Genomic DNA, 24,473 nt, shown 5'->3' on the forward strand with positions numbered 1-24,473 from the left:
GTAAATATAGTCATATTAAAATCGGTTAATTAGAGTTTTCACACTACACCCATTGAGAAGCACTATCGTTACAACCTAATGAAATGTATATATGACTACCGGCAAGGTATGCTCTTTCAAACAAACAAAAAAGGAATCGTTAAAATCGGTACACCTTTCTAGAAGTTATGAGTGATCATACATAAAATTTAGGGATGCGCACGAGACGAGTCGAGACAGTTTTTTCCTGACAAAATTCGAGTCGAGACACGGCTCTTCCAATAGAAAAATATATATTTTTCGAGTCGGGACATCACTTTTACAGCACATTTTCGAGTCGAGACAACCACAAATCTTATCTCGTGCGCATCCCTAATAAAATTAATATTAAAACTTCATGATCTAGCTCCTGAGACTATTGTTGGTCACTTACGAAGTTTCCGTGGAACTACAAGAAAAGAACACTTTTTCACACACGTACACAAAATCAAAATCAATGCACTTATGTAGAAGTGATGCGTGAACATAGATAAAATACATACATATATATATATATATATATATACGAGGTGCGTTCAGGCAGAAAGCGTCAGGCTCCCTATTCCCGACATGGCTCCGTATGACTTTTGGTTATTTCCCAAGCTGAAAATGTCACTAATAGGGATCCGACTTGAGTCAAGAGAAGACAACATCCGGAATGTGACGGCATGGTTGCTCACGATTCCAAAACGTGCGTTCCAGAAGTGTTTCCAACAATGGTGGAAGCAATGGGAGAAGTGTGTGCATTACCAAGAAGACTACTTTGAAGGGGATTAGTATTTCGGATTTCGAAATCAATAAATGTATTTTTGCCAACCAAAGGTTCGATATTTTTGAACACACTTTGTATATATGTACATAAGGGTCGAAATGAGAACCTCGTTTATTTCAAGCTGGTTAAAAGGTACATTGAAATACGCCCTTTCTTTCTGGACTTAGAAAGAAAACAAAATAAAAAGCTTGAGTAATAAACTGGATAGCAAAGAAATAGATTTATATACGAGGAAAAAATAGAATAATATAAACTCCGTGGAAGTTGATTCAAAGTTTACGATTTGGATAGATTGGAGTGCTAAGCACACTAAATGGACACAAAATGGCAAAGGATGGCAAGTTAAAACTTGTGTTTTCTCCAAATTATTATTAGGTCTTGATCTTTTTCTTCTTGGACTTCAAATATACAGGGTACTTATTCATTTTAATGTAGACTGTACTATTATAATATGCTAAAGAAATATGCATCAAGTAATAAAACTTGTATAAAAATGTATATATTTAGGCTTGAATCTTCATAGTATAGTCCGTTCTTTTGTGGTTTGTAAGGTTACAATAGTATAAGCAAACTCTATCTCAGCACTTACCCGAACTTTCATCTGAAGAGAAATGTCGATTTAAAGACCAAAACGCGGATATTATACGTCACGTCACAGTACGAGACCAGAGGGCTTGCTATCCTGGTGTTACTTATCTATGCAAACGGCATCATCTTCTACAGCAGTCTTCGCGAACTTCAGACAAACTAAATATAGTGAGCAGAGGAAGAATTCCACAGGGTTCCCCAAAATGCATTTTTCCTTTTTTTTTCCGTCTAGTTGCTACGACATTTAAAAGGCGTTCAGGGATTTCTGTGCATTCATAAATTTTCCTTTCTTGGTTCCTTTCACTGAGATAGCAACGACAGAACGAATCTTTTTTTTTTTTTTTTCGTTAGCTAGCGCTGAAGCTCAGCAAAGGAGATAGATATACAAAAACACTGAACGTAATATTGAGACTAGCAATATTTACTGTTAACTAAAAGACTGTGAGGATATAACTCCCATTATCTCTTTCTTGTCAAGCAATTTTATTTATTTTATTTAATTAATTAATTAACAAATTTCCAAGTACAGCTTACGAGGACAAATCATTAACATTCAACAACATGAAGAAAGGAAAAATGAAATGAAATGAAATCTTTAAGTTTTACGCTCTACGGTTATGCAGACTAGGCTAAAGGGGACGGTGAAATGGTAGAATGAAGAAAGTGGGAGGAAACCGGAGAACCCCGAGAAAACCTAATCACACGGTGTTTGTCCACCACAAAGCTCACTTGAATCGAGTTGGGATCGAACCAAGGACCCCATACACCAGAGGTGAACGCTATACCACTGAGATAGGAAGAGGAACGAAGTGGATTAGGGTTTAAATTATGAAGGTGCTATCCCAACATTCATGTAGTGGTACAGAGTAAAACTTGCATAATTTTCAGTCAGGATGCCTGGTCACTTGATTTAAACCCGGACTATCCTTATTGCTAGAGGAAGGAAGTACTAATACGGGAAGATCTCACAAGTTGTCGCTCAAATCTGATTGCGACATAGCACATCTGATAGAGCATCATGAGGAATGAAATTGAGCAAAATTTAAAGTGCTATGGACCAGAAGGATAGGAACTACATGGCCTCAAAATTTAAAAATCCAAAATAATAATAATAATAATAATAATAATAATAATAATAATAATAATAATAATAATAATAATAATAATAATAATAATAATCATCATCATCATCATGGAATTATGTACGTTTAAAGTAAATATCTTGAAAACCTTTAAAGCAATCAAAACAAAAGTTGCACAATATAATGAGAAAGATATACCCTATCTTGAACCCCAAACAGTGTTGCCATAGGTGAAGCAGTGTTGCCAACTCAGCATAAAATATTTTGTTTGAAATAGCACCATTTATAAGTGTGCACAGATTTAAAATACACTATTATCACTAAAAAAACATAACAGTAAAGTGTAATTGTACAGTGTTGCACACAGTTGGAGCTACATGTGCTGAACATGTTCAATGGAGAAGTCTGATATGTGGCGACAGATGGTAATAAAGGAATGCATTAGAAAAAAGTGAAGGTTTTGCATTATATTTCCTTCTGTTGCCCCGGTGAATAAGCAGACAACTCGCTAAAACAAATGATACAGGCGAGGAAAGAAACAGGGGTTTTCTAATTTGTAAAGAGGTTCTCCAGATTATTTCATCTATATTTGGAAGAGTACTTTCTTGGTCTATGTCTTTCGTGTTAAGTGACATATTCTTTGACTTCCTTTCCTACACATCATATGACCATGTTATTGTACACTATAATATTACCGTTATTCACGTTGGAAATACAATTATTTTATTATTATCTCATTTCGTTTTTAGTCGGCCCGGATAGCAGTGTGGTCTAGAAGGATAGACATCCAACATATTAGGAATCACGAGTTCCAATTCCGTGTCGGACATGTTTTTGTTGTACTTTTCACCTCACATTTCATTGTTGTCTTTCTCCTCCATAGTGGATCGCACCTCACTTTACATTATAGGTCCAAACCTATAAGCTTCTGAGCTGACACAGGACGTAAAAATGGCATCACTCAATTTTGTTTTTCAAATGCATCAATATTTTGTGACACGGCTGACATTTTGTTATGTTATACTATCGGTGTTATGCATCTTAACTAAATTCATAGCATGAGACCCAGATTCCTTCATTACCATCTGTTGCCACATATGAGACTTCTCCATTGTACCTAGGTACATTCAGCACATGTGGCTCCAACAGTGTGCAACACTGTACCACTACACTTTACTGTTATATTTAGTGATAATAGTGCATTTTAAATCTGTGCACACTTGTATATGGTGCTATTTCAAAGAGAATATTTTATGCTGAGTTGGTAGCACTGCTTCAAATGTGGCAACACTGTAGTTTTCAATAGGGCATTTTGTTCTCATTATATTGTACAACTTTTGTTTTGATTCTTTTAATGGTTTTTAAGATATTTACTTTAAACGTACATAATTCCATGATGTAATTTTTTGAATATTCAAATTTTGAAGCCCTGTAGCTCCTATCCTTCTGGTCCATAGCACCTTAAATTTTGCTCATTTTCATTTCACATGATGCTCTATCAGATGTTTTATGTGACAATCAGGTTTGAGCGGTAACTTGTGGGACTTTCTCATGAAAGTACTAGCCTGCTCGTTTAACTTAAAATGTGTACAGTCAGCGACAAAAGTTCTTTCCATATGATGAAATTAGTTTCGTAAATAACTTCAGAATGAAAGAGTAATTTGAGTACAATTTTCAGTAAATTAAAAGGAATGTAATTTTTTGTATGTTCAAGCTTTACCACCGTTATTCCCTAAATAAATTTTACCAGACGGAAATAACTTTTGTCGCTGGCTGTGCATTATTATTAAAAAATAAATATGTACTTCTGGAAATGATACTTTAAAAATGAATATTTTAGAGGCAATGAAGAAAAGCAGAAAGTTATGAAGTGAACCAAATACAATACACTAAATGCTACAAATAATTATTAAGTAACTAGGAATAATGACTTCCAGGTGTTTTCTTATAATCTGCAAACTAGGATGTACAGCTTATTATCATAATTGGTTGGTTGGATTAGAAGTTAACGTTTTTTTTCAGCCCTGAAGTAAGGGATCCGAACCGAATCACATGAAATCGTACCAAGAATAAAATTGGATCTCGAGCTCTGAAGAAGCTTATGCAACCTATGTAGACACGAAAGAGGTCTATACGTCATATTTGCCAGGCACTCAAATTTGTACATTATAGGAGTGGTATTAAATTCAAATATTTCAAATTTACTAGCGTTTTTGCATCAATTAGTTCCCTTACAAAAATATCGTATCTTTTGTTGTTAGTGAGTTGTTAAAATAATAATAATAATAATAATAATAATGATAATGTGAGCATGTTGGCTGATAATGCTGTCGCTAAGAAACTCCAATTAGCAATTTCTCGACTGCCACTTCTCAAAGATATAATCAATTATAACCGTCTCACTTCCAGACTATAACCGCTATCTCCATGAACATTTTGTTCAAAGCTGATCAAACTATTTCGGAGTAGTTTGATCAATAAAAAATATTATTTTTTTTTCATTTTTCTAATACTAAGTGTATGAAGTAGTATATTGGCCACCATTCTTCAGGATTGGTCAGACATAAGTATCTTCAATAAAATCATTTTCATTTTAGCCCTGTCATTGTACAAAGTTCACTCATTCTCCATCAGAGTAGCCCCAATTTTCTTTTTTTTTTTTAAAAAAAAAAAAGTTCAACAAGAAACAAAAACGACTAATAAAAACTTAAGTTGTTTGGCTATAATAGTTTTCTCCTTTTTTTTAATTCTTCACCAAATGGTGCGTGATAAGTATGATGCATCCATTTTCACGGTACGTTGAGTTACTTTCCATGCTTCATTACGATACAGTAGTAAGGGACCAGACAGAGAAGTGAGAAAAATATCACATTACAGATGACAACCAGTAAGCAATAATAATAATAATAATAATAATAATAATAATAATAATAATAATAATAATAATAATAATAATAATAATAATAATAATAATAATAATAATAAAACGTTCATATTATTTCAAGATTTGTATTTTCTTGGAACTGACCATTTTTGTGTATGCTTACATATACGGAAACCAAATATGTGATCAGTGGAGTATTTAAAAGGGGAGCTTCCGGGCTTAAGCTCCCCCGAAATTTTTGTTGTCATTGTAAATCTAATCTCCTTTTTTTTACGTTATTGAAATTGTCTATATACAACTCTGTATTGTACATATTTTGAATATATAGTTTGCAAGTTTTCAAACAGTATACTTGTATTTATGTTTCATTACGATATGAAAAATTAGGATTTTACACCAATGTTAGTGAATTGAAAATATTTCTTAAAACTCCATTTGGCAATTGAAAACTTACAGAATATGACATACTAACTATATAATACCGTTGAACCCTGTCCAATTTCAATTTGCTTGAATCAACCTTATTGAATTTTAAAACATAATATTAACGTTTTCCTCTACCGACTGAGAAATACACCATTTCACACTGTTTTGTTCTCCATAAATAATGTATGACGTGATCTGAACAAAAGGTACATTTTATTTTACAGGAGCAAAGGGAAATCTTTGCGGTTTCTATTTGAAATATACTCTGCTATCAACTGCTTCCTTAGAGGCTCAGCAACTCGGATATTCCAGTATTTTCCGTACCACTTGCTTTTCATACTGTTAGCTGAAAGTTGGACGGACTAGCACCTAATGAACGTTGTTTACTGAACTAATTTGAAATGGAAATTCGAAGTAAACGCGTACAGGAAATTTAGTTTACATGACAATTGTGAAGTGTTACTGAAACAGTCATTGTCTAACTCTAGAGAACACAATATTGAAACACTCACGTGAACAACAACCCAATACGTTACTTTTAACGTAACGTTTAATTTTAATTTTTTCCCGGATTTGAGGTTATGTTACATGCAGTTACGTCAGAACTGTTTGAGTGGCGTATAGATATGTTTATAGTCACATATACACAACAGCAATGATGAATTATAGTAACAAAGTGGGAATAATTTATTTTTCTTAAGAACATCGAAATAAATAGAATTATAGCATAGTTACTACTAATTTAGAAAGAGAATGATGTTCTGTAACTTAAAACAGCCAAATTTAACGAAATCAACCCACTCAACTCAAAGTTTCAAAATGAGAATACACTGCATATCCTGGTTATTCAATTATTCATAGAAATGAACATTTAGACATTTCCTCATGAACATTTAGGTGTAAACATTTCCTCAGGGACATTTTTGGTATTGACCCAATCTCGTGGGGCAGGTAGGAAGCTGCTTCAATTAAGAGTTAGAAATCTCCGGTTTAGAAACCACAAATAATGGGAATGGAAGTCGTTGTGATGACCACACATCACTCAACTATGCGTTTTGTGACCCATAACCCTTTGTGGATTATAACACCGGGAGTGTTATTTTTAATAAAGTAGGTGGACATCTCCCCTTCCTGGTGATTACATAATACATTGAAACAAGAAACAACAGATATAATTCAACCATCAGTGACGTACGCAATACTTTTTTCGGAGGGATAAATCGAAAATGTTCGACTTGACATAAGTTTAGCTAACAAATAACAGTAGAGGTTCCTTGTGGCTATATGGATGATGTACGTGTCTTTGGAGTGGTAGATCGGGGTTCGATTTCCGGCGGGAGCTATGTGATTCGGATTCCACGTTAAGCTGTAGGACCACGTCTCATACACCGTCGCTGCTGAGCGGGACGTTAAATTTAAATCTAGCTAACAAAATGACCTTGTACTACTACTACTGCCACTACTAATTATATTATTATTATTATTATTATTATTATTATTATTATTATTATTATTATTATTATTATTATTATTATTATTATTATTATTATTATTGAAACATTAGAAAGAATTTTCTCAAACTTTGTGTAAAACGTATACTAAAATCCCTGATGTGCTACCTCTATTCGCTGCGTCCGCGATATTCATATTTGGAATTTGTGTAAAGTTTGTTCACACGTTGCATTTCTTTTTAATATACGCGGAAAGATAAAAGAGAAAAATCTATACAATAAAAACTAGGTTAGACTAGTAGAAATGTGTTAAAGGGAATCTAATATGTATAAAATAAAGAGTTTGTTTATGTGTCTGTCTGTGTGTCTGTGTGCGGCCTGGGGAACCAGACGAGTGGACCTAGAGTTACCAAATTTTGGTCACGAGACGAGGTCAATTTTGGCACTTTGGTCCAGTTCTCAGACCAAGACGAAGCTTTTTTTTAAAATTCGAACAAGAGAGGGGGTCTTAAGGGCGGGGCGTTTACCGAAATATGTAAAAGTAGTAGAAAGTGATCTACATATTTTTCCTTTCGTTGTTCAGTTTGTTTACATAATTATTTTATCTGGCCCATGCGAAGAATGGGTATTTCAGCTGGTAGTTTAATAAAATTCAAGGAACATAGGAAAACAACAAATTTAAGTAAAAGTACAGACACACTTCAAATTATTCCTAACAGAAAATTGAATATTTAAAAGTGTTATGCGTAAAATATCATATTATTATGAACAACTGTGAAACTTTTATCGAGATCGGTCTCGCTGTTAGAGAGACAATATCTAATAAATTAGAATGTATAAAATATTATTAACATCAGATTCTACATTGAAAATGTTCTATTTAAACCTTCTCGAAACTATTCTTTATTAAAATGTCGGTAAACATTTAAACAAATTCAGCTTAATAGTTTATTAACTAATTATTTATATCGCCATATCCTTAGATACATACACTTATAAAAATAAAACTTTTAGATCGATAGTTTGTGTGTCATTGTCTTTAGAATGAATTAAGTTTAAGATTGTCATAATTTACATTTATCACAATCTATTAAAATGTTAGAAAAATTGGAAAAATTTCCCGATAAAACTTTTTTTCTTTTTTGAGATTTTAGTGCCCATGCTGGAGCATTTTGTTCCGTTTTATATATACAAATTAAATCTCGAAAAATACTATGTGTCTAGGCTATATACAGTACTTGTCAAGTTTCATTGAAGTGTAGTTATAGATATGTAAATTAAAGATATTATAACTTAAATACACACACACACACACATATATATATATATATATATATATATATATATATATATATATATATATATATATATATATATATATTCGGAACACATATCAAATGCAAATTTGAAAAATTTAAAAAAAAGTAAATTTACCTTAGGCAGATACTTCTCGTACCCGACTAAATTTAATGATTTGTGCTTCGTTATCTTTGGAATGAATCAGGGTCTTGAATGATATCATATACATGTGTCACTCATCCATAAATTAGAGAAAAATGTTTTCTATTTTTCCCCCAAAAGAACTTCTTTCTTCTTTTTTAAAAATATTTGGACATCAATATCTTGATCAAAGATTCTCGTACCTGTACAAAGGTACCTCCAAAAGTACTACTTGCCTTAGTCTATGCCAAGTTTCATGGAAATAAGGTAGATTTTTTTTAAAAAAATTCATAGCCTATATTTCAAATGAGACAGAAAAATAAAAGAAATCATTTAGCTATTAAGCTCCTCCTAATACCCTAATTACCTTACGGTGGAGGCACTTGGTCGAAAAAAGTGTAAACAGCTTTTTCAGACCAGCCATCCTGAATGAGGATTTTCTGGGTTTTCCTCATTCACACCAGGCAAATGTCAGGGTGGTACCTAACATATAGGTTCCAGGATCCTTCCTTCCTTCCCCAATCCTTTCTTCCTTCTCTTTCCTCGAATAATATGCTCACCGAGGAACGTTATCCATTCCTCAGACGTGACGGGATAAGACGGTCATAGATGCCGAAAGCCAAGAAATTTAAATCCTAAGCCCTAGAATCCTAATTATCTTAGATTAATGATTTTGAAGTCAGTGTCTTTAGAATGAAGTAATATTTCCAATGATATCATAAGCATGTGTCACAGCCCTACAAATTTGTGAGAATTTAAAGAATCTATAAATAATACATTAGGTTATATATTTGCCAAGTTCATTGAAAGAAGATAAAATAATATTTTCAAACCATATTGTTGCATTTTGAACACTACAACTACCACTACCACCATTACTACTACTACTACTACTACTACTACTACTACTACTACTACTACTACTACTACTACTAATAATAATAATAATAATAATAATAATAATAATAATAATAATAATAATAAATCTCGTAGGAAATCCCTGCTCGTATTCTAATTACAGTGTTTTAAGTTCATGGTCTTTAGAATGAATCAGGCTTCAGAATGAATGGCGTTACTTGTATACGTCACGATCCATAAACTCGGAAGAAACTTGGAAAATTTTCCGAAGTGTACTCAAAATATCTTGGTTCAGATATCTACTCGTACGTGAAAGATATCTTGAACAAAATATGACAGACTATCGTAGACTATGGGCCACCGGCTTCAGACGGCCCCCAAGAAACCTTGTTGCATCAGGAGCTCACTTGAAAGGATTTTCTAGGTCCGATCCTTTACCTTTAGTCTTTCCAACACTTTCTACGGGTGTGAGCATGTCCTAGAACATACATTTGCCAAGGTTTGTTAAAATATGGTTAGCAGGTACGAAGAGTTAGTATTAAGTTATGAAATATTAAGTTTGGCATTAAGATTAGTATTAAGACAGGCACGTAGACAAGGGGTGGGTCCGGACCCACCCCTTCCAAACCAGAAATGAAAAAAATAGGGAAGGATGAAACAAAAAGAAATGACAAAAAGAAGAATCAGCGTTAAAAATATAAAACTACAGCAAGCGTTTGATCACTCTTTCTTATTGAGGAGCTCTGTGTGGAGGAAACGGGAGGGTCAAGTTAAACATGGATATTATTGTAACGGAGCATTCCGAATTCTATCTAGCTCCATGCTAATCCTATGGACTACAAATGACGATCGTTAAACCAGTTCGATCAGATAGACTCTCAGTTAGAACTTAAGAAATGCCCAGAATCACCAGAGCCTGGTAATATAAATTCCATTTACACATGTGAAAGAAATTTTCAAATTCACGGCAACACTAATCTATTTTATAAGATGTCTTTACTACAGAAAGAGATCTCGTTGCTATCCTTGACGGTATTAAACGAAGATAAGAAAAGTAAGAAAGAAGACAAGAAGAACGAGTTCGAATGGCCTCGGAAGAAGATCTTTTTCAACGTCTTTTTCAATATTTTTTTACATTCTTTTACTCGAGATTTCTTCATAGTTTATTAAAATACTAACATATCATCATTTTATTGTCCTAACAAAAAACGTATATATATATATATATATATATATATATATATATATATATATATATATATATATATATATATATGTTGTCAGTAGAATAGTTTAGATTGACCGATACCCTGGTGTGTAAGCACAGTATTTCATGACACTCTCCCCCCTATTACAAAATCCTGGCTAAACGAACCAATAAATGTTGACAGTAGAATAGTTTAGAATGATCGAACTCTGGTGTGATAACCACAGCATTTCGTCTCGCAGCACCCTATAACAAAATCCTGGCTACTTGTCTGTATTAAGATGAAGGTATTAAGTTAAGTTTAGTACGATATTAAGATCAATGTATTAAATTCTTCCAGCCAAGGATATTTTTTGTGTGGCTAATATGACTTTAAGAGCAAGGGAAAGTAAAACGGAAGCCTAGAGAATTTGAGTTTTCATATTTAAATAGTAGTAGTATAAATTCTCCTTATAGCGTATTCCAGAACAAAATTGAACAAATTAGGTGAACCAGACTCAGAAGCTTCCTGTCTGTAAAGCTGTGGAACATGCCTCTGCTATCCACCCGAGCCTGGCCATCAAATATAGCGATCTTTAGTTCCTAGACGATGGGATATATTTATACACCTAATTTCGTTCAGATCAGACCAGTGGTTACCGAGAAACAAAGTACCACTTACAAGGTGAGCCGAGCCGAGCTTGACCCTGGTTGAGCCCGGTTACCAAATATAGCGACCTCTATCCCTCATACGGTGAGCTACTTGCCCACCAAATTTCATTTAGATCCGGCCAGCAGTTACTGAGAAATAAAGTATCATATACAAGTCAAGCCGAGCCAATACCTGACCGAGATCTGCCACCACATATAACGATCTTTATCCCTCATACAATGAGCTATTTTCCCACTAAATTTCGTATAGATCCGGCCACTAGATACCGAGAAACAAAGTACCACATACAAGACGAGTCGAGTCTGTCCCTGATGAGGTCGGCCGCTAAATATAGTGATCTTTATTCCTCAGACGGTAGGCTAGTTGCTCACCAAATTTGATAAGAATCCAGCTAGAAGTTACTGAGAAACAAAGTACCACATACAAGACGAACTGAGCCTAGCGGGGCCTAGCCTATCTCTGGCCGAACTCGGAAACCAAATATAGCAATTTTTATTCCCTATTCAATGGGCTATTTGTCCATCAAATTTGAATCAGATCAGACCAACAGTTACCAGGAAATAAATTACCACATAAAAGGGGAGCCAAGCCAAGCCTGTCTCTGGTCGAGCCTGGCTTTAAAATATACAGATCTCTGTTTCGTACTGCTACTTGTCCCCAAGTTTCGTTCAGCTCAGGTCAATAGTCACCGAGAAATATAGTGCCACATAGTAGACGAGCTTAGCCTAGCCGAGCCTAGTCTATCTCTGGCCGAACTCGGAAACCAAATATAGCAATTTTTATTCTCTATTCAATGGGCTATTTGTCCATCAAATGTATCTAAGATACGACCAGTAGTTACCGTGAAATAAAGTATCACATAGACACACACACACATACACCTGAAGTAAAACTATAAACTCCCGTTTGCTTGCGCGGTAGCTAATAATAACGACGATAATGTATCTCCTTGTTTCAGGCCACTTCAAAAATGCGTCGTTGTTTTAAGTCGTTCTCACATAACTTAATACCAAAAAAAAAAAATCGGGGATGAGGAGTTGTTCGGATTCCCAGAACCTCCCATTCGGTACATCCCTACCAAATATATTCAACTAAATATTGGTAGAAATGAGAACTAAAGTTATTTTAAACACTGTCACATAGGCAAGTAGGGAGCCATCAAACTTGCAAAAATTTTCTATTAAACTGTAAATGAATCGTTATCAGTACAAATTCAAAATATTTAGAAAGCTTTCGGCGACGCAAATTAATTAATATTGCTATGCAACATCTCCAAGATAAACTATGCGATAGAGACTGGCCCACTTTGCGGTTGGTTCTCAATAAACTGAAATGACAAGGCGATTGACCAATTACAGATTTTGGTCAACAGAATAATTATGGTCATGCTACTGTAGAAGAGTCTGTATTAAAAGCATTGTTAAAAACAAGGTGGCGATAAGTGGTGATTGGTGTCCTATACCATTTTGAGAGAGGATTCAGCTATACGAAGACTTGAAACGAAGTTCCTGCAGAAATTGATCCAGGTTTTCTTGCCCAAACGCAACATTCGTCAAGAGAACTTCAAGCTCTCTAGTTTTGCAATATAGCTCCTGAAATTTAGATGTTCCTTAAGCCATTAAATACCACTACAGGAAACTTGGTTTGTGGTAGTAGAACACGCCATCAGAAAAGCAACGGTCCTGTGGTGTTCTATTCTCATAGATACCTTCTAGAACTGGTTTTAACAATGAAGGGACTTTTGAGAGAAGTGCGTGCAGTTTCAAGGAGCCTACACGGAGAAAAATGCATAATCCAGTCGGCATGTAAATGCTGTTTTTACCAGGTTACGCGCGTCACCTCATTAAGTAATGTTGTTTCATCCGTAGTATGATCTACACCACCGTCCGGCGAAAATTTTGTATTGTGGGACAACCATTTCAAATCTAGAATTAACGCCATACCCATTCCGATGGTGGTAACTTAGGTATATAATGTTGTTACCACCTTTCTACGACTGTCCCCTCTTGGTTCTTTCTAAATCTGTGACTCCCTACCTTACGAGAGTAATAAGATGTCATATCATTCTGTGAGAAGGAAAGAGAGGAAAAATGTTTTTAACACGAAATCCAGACGCCGAACTCCACAATTGGCATGGTGTTCCCACCTGCTGTACTTTTATACATGAACTTACATTACTTAAGGAGCGCACCCGCGTAAATACGATCTATCCACACGGAAATCCTAGTCCTTTTTTTTCTCAGTGTACTTTGAAGAGAATTAGGCTTTCAGACCTTTGGAAGGTAATTGTATATTTGGAAGTAAGATACTTTTTTAAAGTAACCTTGTATGTATGATCTCCACCCAGAAGTGATGTAAGGTGGACAATCTGTTTGTTGAAGGAAGATATCGTATTTTTAGATTTCCAATTCAAAGAACTGTCAACAAATTGCAAAATTGTCAGTAGTATTTTTGTCTTGTTTGAACATAAATTCCTTTTATTATGAAACGAATATTGTAGATTGATATATTATACTCATAAACATATACGTCACTTATATCACTTGAAGTATTATGCAGAGTTTATTGATATTGGCTTACTTGATATTAAAATGTCGGAGAATGACTGGAATATTTTATCCAGAATACAAGAGAACTTTACAACAGACAATTTCTTTTATTCAAAGGAACTGCTTCAGTTTTGTGTTTTTCTGGAGCGTCGCTGCATACAACGAAAGAAGATAGAATTGAAAGAAACACAAAACGATAAGTGCTTCGAGGACCATTTTACGAGACGAGAAAATTGGAACAAGATCCGACAACTACATAATGTTCTTTCAAAATGGGTGCTGAAATAGCGCTGAGGGTTCTGTAGGAGATGCCTACTGAATTCGTGTGATAACAATATGCAGAGTTTCTATTTTGAAAGAACATGAATAGCGGGAAGTAATGGTAATGAAATAGAGAAGCGAAAAATGTGTAAAGTCTGAAACGGAAAGGAAATGGCGCAGCAAAGAAATATTAAATACAGTTCAAGGAAGCTAAACTGCAAAGAGTGATACGACAAAATGAGGATTGAAAACTGACATTAAAATCTTACGCCATTAGAACACTTTCGAAACAAAGTTCGAATACGATGATTTAAATACCTAAACAATATAATATTGAAAAATGTAAAATGCTTTACGTAAAATGGAAAACAGTTGAGTCATTTTCAATTTTCACTCAAATTATCCTAAAATGTTCTAAGGTTTGATTATAATAATTATTATTTTAATAATTTACTGTTTTCTTATTTTGGCCAATGTTGCTAAACACGTTTGAAATTCACAAGCAAAACCTTAATGTTTAGAAATTTTTGTAAAGTTTAGGAAATCGTGTCGAAATAAATTAAAATAAAATTTAAAACAATTTTTGCATTTGCAATTTAAAGATAATTTCACGGTTCATTTTATTTCAGCAGGTCTTGATACTCTTTCTCACCTCTCAGGAAGAATTTGGGAACCATTGGTCCGTTGGATCTACTTAAAAAAAGAATATGGGACATTAGTACAGAAGCCTGAGCACCCATTGAGAAACTTACAAATTGGCGCTTATGTCTCGAGCAGAGTCAAGGTATTGTACTTTATTGTACTTGTCAAACATATGGTAATTCGAGTGAATGCTTTCTATGACCTATCAGAGTTTCAATGTGTACTAGATATAGGTATGGTAAGTCCTATAGAACAACTTAATCCGTCCGACTGTCTGTCGACAGGTATCAGAGGAAACATAGTAGGAGGTAGCGAGAAATGGTTCTCTTATAAGGATTCAGAGTTCCATGAAATTATTCCATTTACGCAGTATCCGCATGTTGAGACTGGGAATGATAGAGATTTGCCACTTCTTGTTTCAATACCAGAACAAAAAATCTCACTATGTAAACAGAGAAATGTGAAAAGTAACTACTTGTAATACAGAATACAATTTTGCTGCATGTAATTTATTGTCCAACTGTTTGTGTGTTTTTGTGCTTGTGCTTACATTTTTATTGATCATTAAGTTGCAGAAGGTTTCATCTTGTATAGTATTTCAAACTTATCAACTTGCTTTAATTAATCTACAATGATCACAAAATGCTTATGATGATGATGATGATGATGATAACAAGTCCCTCTTTACTGGGAGGAAAGCAAAATTTTGTTTGTTCATGAATTACATATTTATCAATGAACCTTATCACTACAATCGTTTCCACGATGGTTAAAATTTCAGATTTTTGTTGGTCAGTTATCTCAAAAGTTCAGTTAACTTTATTTTGAGAAAGAAACGTGGAAATAATGTGTAGTTTAATCAAATATTAATACAAACACTCCAGTTGATCAAACATTACCTTTGCCAAAGCCAAGAACAACTTAAATTGCTATTTCGCATCTCAAAACGTAAGATTTACCCCATTATCAGAAAATGTTTCTTGAAAATTCTTAGGTTAATATATAAATGAGTTTACTCAAACTCGTATTTTTCACAAACTATCAGACAGGCACGGAGCCTCAAATAAAAGAGCATAAACTTCTGTTTCCAAGTTCGATTCCAGACAATGTAATGTTAATTTGTATCAACATCAAATAGCTAAAAAAAAATATGAAGAACAAGCCTTCGGCAGTTAGAGACACTAGCCTCGATGTTATCCCTGTCAATTCCTAGGCCAGATAACGTACGAGTTCTTGCATGAACTTCAATTAAAATGTCACCGGGTCTGTCACAAAAAAGTTAACAGAGCCTTTGATGTTGACCTTGTCAAAATTTAAGACCCATTTAAGTTTAGTGACCCCGAAAACCATAGAATTGACACTAACATCGGTCGTTTTCGATTACTTTTACATATAACACGTCCCACCTCCGATCTCCCTCATAAAAGAGGAATTGGGCGGAAATGTTATCAGAAATGCCGTAAATCAACAGAATACTATTTTACTAATTTTTTTTTGCACAACTTTTGACCCCGTCCCAATCCACCTTCAAGTCAAAAATTGAAGAAACGGATTCATAAGCGATTGAATTTGATCTAGCTGTGTACAAAAGTTTGAGTGCTGTAAGATGACTCTTTTCTATGCGAAAAGGTGATGACAGACAGACAGACGAACAGACACATATACACACGATTTTATTATTACTACAGGTTATATTCAACAGGCGACAGAAAAGAAGATATTATAGTGATCATGAAAAGAGCTGAATTTGAAATTTCAACGGATTTACATGTTTCATGGCCCCAAAACACCGGAAAACTTATATTTTTTTTGATCAAAAGAATATATTTCAGGTAAAAATTTTCTTGTAGGCTTTATATCTGGAAAGCTACATATTGTGTAACCAAACCTAACTGTCACTTAGCTTTGTATGACGTGCTTGTTTCGTAAATAAAAAAAAAATAAAAATTAAAAAAACACGAAAACTCGATTTAGGGTCCGTTCAAAAATTTTGTGGTCCCTGATCCAAGAAAATTGCAATATATTCCAATCTTGTACAATGCATATGTGGAGAAGTACATACAGTGTAGCCAAACCCAAACTATCACTTAACTCAGTATGGTGCGCTTATTTCGTAAAAAGTACGAAAATTCGATTTAGCTACTGTTAAAAAAAATTGTGGCCTCAGATCCAAAAACTAATTACTGGCCAAGACTAAAACTAATCACAATCTTTTGATCATTTTTTAGGACCATTCCTAAAATTCTTATTTTTGAATATGTGTCTGCCCGTTCGTCCGTTTGTTTCCCTGAGTTAACATGTTACTCTTGGAGTGAGATCTTTTCGGAAAATTGTTTCAAAAACAACTCAGGCGACTTTGTTCGTATATCACAAATTGTATTTCACAACTTGTAACGCATTAGTCCTGAAATATTTTATGAGGGATAGTTTATTCTTTAGGATGAGTTTATTTCGGACCGTTTTCTCAAACACGACATAAGCGATTTTCATATTTCATAAAAAAAAATATTTCATTAATAACCTTGGAATATTGTATAAAGTATTTGTCCTTAAAAATCCATAAAAGGTTGCTTACTCTTGAGAGTGTTTTTTTCGGACAGTTTTCTCAAAGACGACATAAGCGATTTTGTTCATATTTTATAAATAAATATTTCATTAATAACTTGACAATATGACATAACATTTTTGTCCTGAAAGAGTCCACAAGGGGTAGATTACTCTTGGAAGTGAGTTTCTTTTCAGACGATTTTCTCAAGAATACGGAGATGGTTTCTTTTATATTTCATAAGTAAATATTTTATTAGTACTCCTATAATACTGTATAAACCACTTCCATGAAAATATCCAAAACGCGTAGTTTTACTCGTTTGGTGATTTATTTGACAATTCTCTCAATTACAATACATGTAATTTTGTTGGTATTTTATAAACAGATCTTTCATTAATAACCCGAATATATTACATAAGTTATTCCTTACGATAAAAAAAAAATACAAATTGTAGTTAACTTTCGGGGGTGAATTTTTTTTCGGACAAATTTCCTGAAAATACCTTATAATCAGTGTTGCTATTCAGCCGGTTCGCACCGGTTCGCTAAAACCAATTGTTAAGATATTTTGAGTTCGCAGAAACATTTGTTATACCCAGACATACCCCGTTATACCCAGAAACAGTAAATTATAGTTTAACTATCTTTGTTTTTAGAAATTCTTACAGCTACAGGGTTAAACATATGATCTCTCAGAACAAGATATAAGTGTTTATTTCTTATTCTCTAAAATCTCAGATATCAAGTATGAGAGCTGGGAGCACATGAGTGTAGTGGTGAGGGTTATTTGTATTTAAAACGCATATATGCCATTATCAATTGTTGATCCATTTCTGGATTAAGGTCTTTCCAATACTTTTTGACAAGAATATATCTTGGAAAATTCGTTTCCAAGATATTCGCAGTGCTACCTAATTTCGTGACACCACCTTGTATTAGGATGCTGTGTAGGTCCGTACTTGTCACTTGTGGTATCCAGTAAAAAGATTGCTTTTGTCTATCTTGTATGGTTTGTTTCTTAAGAGAGTTATGCCTATCTACCTAGCATATATATATAGAACAGGTTGTTAAAAAAATAGAATAACACCACTGCTTATAATCCTGTTCGTGATTCACAAGAAAATGTTTCATTAATAACTGCATCATAACATGATTTTAGTTTAAGGAATTGAAGGTAGAAAATTTAGAGTAGTGTCCCGTAGCTCTTATGTTTGTATTTACGGTATGAAATTTCACTGTACTAGATGTAAAAGCTTTAAAAGAAATTGAATCAACTAAGGTTTAATATATATTATTATTTCATAAAGAATTTAATAATCCTTTTTATATATACAAAAATTTACTATAATCTAATAAATAATAAAAAGAACATTTCTTTTATGTGATTATTGTGATTAATAATTTTGTAAATTACTTATTAAATTTATAATTTTAGCTTTTACGTTACTTTGGAAATATATGTGTTCGTCTATTCTGAATGTTAAAAAAAATGCTGCAACATAATATTCTATCTCTTCACCTTACATTCCATATTCAAGTCATGCCATGCTGGTTCAAATGGGCAAACTTTAGTAATAAATTATTGCCTTAAACGTATGAGCTATTACTAGATGGAAAGACCCAAGTAGGCCGCGCGATGCTGCTACTGTCAACAGTAAATACAAATGGTCTGGTCTTACAGCTCCCATTACATTTTGTGCAGATACCGCGAGTCAGTGGCTCTGTCTCTCTCTGAACAGCGAGTCTAGAAGTTAGATAGCAGTAACAATAATTAAGAGTAAGTACGTTAAACAAAGACTAGCAAGAAAGATCTATTGGGTTATAAATATAGAACTTTCTTGTACGTGTAACTAAAGAAGGAGGGAAATTGATTGTTAGCATACTAATCAAGTAATCAGTAAAGGATGTAAAAGTGTCAATGCAAGGAGATCAATGAAGTAGGTAGTTTCATCCTAAGACTCTAAAGAACATAAAATGCTATAGTGAGTTACGAACTTAAGAAGAATGCAAAGGATAATGAAATATCCATGAAAGCAATCATAAAAATAGAAACTTAAATGGAATTTTGACGAAGCGAAGAAGTATTGGAAATTGCTGAGTCAAATATGGAAATCACAACAATAAAATCTGCAGCTAAAGAGCAACGAAATCCTGAAGACAAAAGGAACATATAGATGGAAGATGTTGAAGGATTAATAGAACATTTAAAATACTCTGTTTGTTTCCTTAATATATGACTTGTAATTCAATTTTGCTAAACTATCGGTTTGTATATAAACTTTGGAGAAACTCCTGGTGGAAAATACATTTTATATTAAAAAACAAAATGTACGAGGTTAGGTCAATCATACTACGGATGTCCAAACTCGGTAGCCAGGTTCTCCGGCTAAACCGGACTTGAGTTCAATACTTGAGCATGAACGCGTGTTAGCGCGGGACTTATAAGTGTATAGTGAGCCAGAGACTGAGCCCTTACTGAACACGACCCCTATTAGATTAAAAAGTGCGTTATCGAGCATTCGCAAGCCTCACTGAGGATAGTGAGGAGCCCAAGCTCGAGAGACTGCAAGGCTGATATAACGTGAGTCTCCTTGAGATTAGTAAACACGCGAGCCTTGTTGAGGAGAGTGACCTAGAACCTGCACCAATTCGAGCGAGTCCCGATTTCAAAATTATTGTCTATGACCTGGCCATTCTCTACGGTAATTAGTTTATTTACGACTCGTATAACGAAATACTTGAGAAAAGTTTGGTTGTAAGCTAAAATCACAGCTAAATCTAAGAAAACTATGCCAACTCGTTATTGTTTCATTCAGTAGGAAACCTTTCCTCGCCCACCATATTTCCCGGGCATGTCTCGTACTGTCCACCATCTCTTGCGGCAACTGGATTACTTTCCTGATGATTTGGCGCAGCTACGTACGGCTGAGGACTTATTTCGTTGGCTAAGCAATGGAAAACGTGTCTGGTTGCACACGACAACTGTTTTGAATAAGCAGACATTATGATTTTAATTCTTTTCACTTTTGGAAATGGCACACTTGGGACGGACATTTTATTCGATAATAAAATTAGGTGAAATTGTACACAGGAAATGCAGACAGTTAATCTTTAAGACAGTGGCGGATCTAGAAAGTAAAAACTGGGGGGATAAACAGACCCCAGAGTATGATAGGTAGGCGTATATCATGAGTTTACTATAAACTTTCAAAAATATATAAATAATAGCTTGAATTATTTTTGCCACTCCAAAAACTGGGGGGCCTAGGTCCTCCGGCCCCGGGCTAGATCAGCCATTGCTTTAAGAATATGTTTGTAAACGTAGTACTGTCGAGAAATGTTGAAATGAGATTAGAAAGAAATTTGAAAAAATGTTTTGTATCCATGATCATATGACTAGGTTAAACTCGAAGTGGTACAAATCATTTTGTTTATTCCAAAAGCTAAATCTTTTTAATTAACAATGGGGGACACCGTGGGTCAGTTGTGAAGCGCTTACCTTTGGTGTGTGGGGTCTCAATTCGATTTCTTTTTCAATACAATGTAAGGTAATTCGTGCACATTTTATTGCTGTGAGCAATATAGAAGAATTAGTACCTATTTTGAGTTTTCTTCCTTTAGCTTGTAGCAATAGAATGTTAATTTTTACCGATGTGATTTCTTTCACGAGCCGCCACTGTAAGGTAACTTGCGATCTAACACCTGTTCCAGTTTCTAAAAGAAGGTAAGTGCTACTATCATTCAGAAGCCAAGTGTGGTGTTAAATATAATACTTAAATCTAAGTGAAGGAATTTTCATTACTGTAACGCTGCATTATACTACTGTGACCTTAACCCACTCTAATGTAGTAAGTATAAAAGATTTTCAAAGAAAAGCACAATTTGAAATAAGTATGACAGAAGTGTAGAAAAAATAATTAGGAAGCCAACTAGTAGTTTCTTGAGGACAATGAACCATGGAAACACAATTATGTATTCTTGGTGTTTGCATATGCTATATGTTTGTGCAACCATGAATTGCAAGTGAATATAATATATCGCTTGCAGCTGGCCAAGTTCCAAAGTGTTTGCTCGATACGAAACACACCACGGTAACATGTGTTCTTTAATTATGCATGGTGTATTTGGCAATTCACCGGCAATTTGCTATCAGACAATACACAGCACCGTGCTTCAATTCATATTTCATTCACAAGCCACTGCACTTTGTGATTATGGGAACTTTCAGCCTAATGATTATGTGCAATGAAATATCAATAAAATATGGTCTCCGGCTCACTAAATGAATGGGATTACTTTGGAAACTGTAACTAAGTCGTGTTTAAATACCAAAACAGTGAGCATTAAAAATAAAATGATCTTGACAATATTATAGTAATGTATAAATGAAACATAGAAGAAAACATCACTAGCCAATATCGTAGAAGCAGAGGTTGACCAAAAGAAGTACACGATCATATTATTGTAATGATCGCAAGTTCAAACACCAAAACCAACATTTCCTACTTATTTTATTTCAACTGAGCTGAGTAGGTTTTGAGTTTAACGTCCCGATCAGCTTCGAGGCTATATGAGACGTGGACCTACTGATTAGCGTGGAATCCAAACCACATAAGCTCCCGCCGGGAATCGAACCCGGGTCCTACCACCCGAAAAGAGCGTTAGCTAACCGCTTAACCACGAAATAGCTCATTCTATTTATCTCGATACTTATTTGTTCCTTTATCTTCACTGTTCTAATGTTCACTGTTTTAGTGGTTTTCAGTCTGTTGTTCTTCAACTGCGACTTTCAGGAGCAAGTAGTTGGAAATATTAAATAAAAATAACATAAAAGGTGGGAAACTTAAGAGGAGACTAACGAAATTTACACATTTGAAAAGAAACAAAATTGTAAAATGAAAATGAAATGAAATTTTTGAGTTTTACGTCCCACGGTTATGCCAGTTAGGCTAAAGGAGACGGTGATGATGAGTAATGAATGAAATGGTGAAATGAAGAAAGTGGGAGGAAACGGGAGAACCCCGGGAAAACCCACGCACACGGTGTTTGTCCACCACAAAGTTCACTTGGCGGGAGCAGGGTTTGAACCCGAGACCCCTAGCACCAGAGGTGAACGCTCTACCACTGAGCCACCGCGGCCCCAAAACAAAATTGTATTCCGAGGAACTGTTTTATTTTATTTTAAAGGTATATTTAAAGAATTGGACTAAATATTTTAATATTATGTTTATATTAGAAGGACTGTTGTTTTAACTTTTACAATTTTACCTTAAAAAGTATATTTGAAAACTAACTTCCTAATGATAGCTAATAATAATAATAATAATAATAATAATAATAATAATAATAATAATAATAATAATAATAATAATAATAATAATAATAATAATAATAATAATAATAATAAAACATTTTAAAGTGCTAAGAACAGGGTTAGCCAAATATCGCACTGTACAAGGTAATTTAATATTTTATGTATAATACAATTAAAGGCTTAGAATTCAATGTTGGTACCATATAAGAGTACAATTGTAATATTTCATAGTTTAAAACTGAGTTATATAAAGTAAAATATAATAAAGTAAAACAACCAAAATAGCCCTAATCTTAATAATTAGATGTCTAATAATTTTTTATTATAAAATTGAAAGTGGCTATGTTTGTGTCTCTTTATCTCTTGAGCCGCCCCTCCGATCTCGATCAAATTTTCAACGTAGATGCGGTTCTTGCCTGGGAGTGTTTTTAGCTATTTACTTTGACGGTACATCTTAGGGGAGGGGGAGAAGGGGGACATAGAAAAAATAAATAGAACTTAATAACTCTTGAGCCACACGACCGATCTTGATCAAATTTTCAATGTAGATGAGGTTCGAAACTGGGATGATTTATATCATTTCACTTTGACGGAGCAACGTAGCGAAGGGGACGGAGGGGGAGATATACAAAAATCAATAAATATAAAAATAAAAGTGACTATGTTCGTGAATTAATAACTCCTGAATCACCCGATCGATCTCAATCAAATTTTCAACATATATGAAGTTCAAACCTGGGAAGTTTTTTTATCATTTCATTTTGACAGTAGATCTTAGGGTTGACGGAGGGGGGAGGAGGAGAAATATATGAAAATGAATAAAATTTAATAACTCTTGAACCACGAGACCAATCTCGATCAAACTTTCAACATAGATAAGGTTCGGGCCTGGGATGTTTTCTTCATTTCACTTTTCCAGTACAACGAAGGGAAGATGGAAATATATGTTTAAAAAAGTTAAAATAAAAGTGACTGTTTTTGTGACTTCATCACGCTTAAACCACCTGACTGATCTTAATAACTTAATAACTTAAGTTAATAACTTAATACCTTATCTTAATAACTTAATAACTGACCAACTTAATAATTTTTGAACCACCCAACCGATCTCTATCAAACTTTCAACATAGATAAGGTTCGGGCCTGGAATGTTTTCTTCATTTCACTTTTCCAGTGCAACGAAGGGGAGGGGAAATATATGTTTAAAAAGGTTAAAATAAAAGTGACTGTTTTTGTGACTTCATCACGCTTAAACCACCTGACCGATCTTTAAAAAAAATATCAACATACATGAGGTTCGGACCTGAGGTGGTTTTTATCATCTCACTTTATCGGTAGAACTTAGAAGAGGGGAAGGGGAGGGTGAAAATGTATATAAATAAATGAAACTTAATAACTCTTAAGCCACCAAACCTATCTTGATCAAACTTTCAACATAGATAAGGTTCAGACCTGGGATGGTTTCGTTATTTCACTTTTACAGTAGAACCTAGGGAAGGGGGAGGGGGATATATATGTAAAAAGAATAAAAATAAAGGTGACCGTCTTTATGACTTCATTACGCTTTAACCACAGGACCGATCTGAATCAAATTTTCAATATGGATACAGTTTGGACCTTGGGTGGTTTTTATCATATCACTTTAACGGTAGACCTTACGGGAGGGTGGAGGGGAGGGAACAAATATATAAAAATAAATAAAACTTAATAACTCTTGAACCACTAAACCGATCTCGATCAAATTTTCAATATAGATGATGTTCGGGCTTGAGATATTTTTT

General features: G+C 34.2%; 1 protein-coding gene and 1 long non-coding RNA gene across 5 annotated transcripts in view; one reads left to right on the forward strand and one right to left on the reverse strand.

Moving 5' to 3' along the window:
- The window catches only part of LOC145688018 (uncharacterized), a 553,165-nt gene that overhangs the window by 230,033 nt on the left and 298,659 nt on the right, over nucleotides 1-24,473 (reverse strand). The window lies entirely within an intron of this gene.
- The window catches only part of LOC145688020 (uncharacterized), a 149,472-nt gene that overhangs the window by 10,462 nt on the left and 114,537 nt on the right, over nucleotides 1-24,473 (forward strand). The window contains exon 2 of the long non-coding RNA XR_014131829.1: nucleotides 14,818-14,972. This is a non-coding gene — a long non-coding RNA (uncharacterized LOC145688020). The remainder of the gene's footprint in view (nucleotides 1-14,817; nucleotides 14,973-24,473) is intronic.

Source organism: Thermobia domestica, chromosome 6 (genome assembly GCF_964235325.1).
Source record: "Thermobia domestica chromosome 6, izTheDome1.hap1.1, whole genome shotgun sequence".
In the NCBI taxonomy this organism is placed as follows: domain Eukaryota; kingdom Metazoa; phylum Arthropoda; class Insecta; order Zygentoma; family Lepismatidae; genus Thermobia; species Thermobia domestica.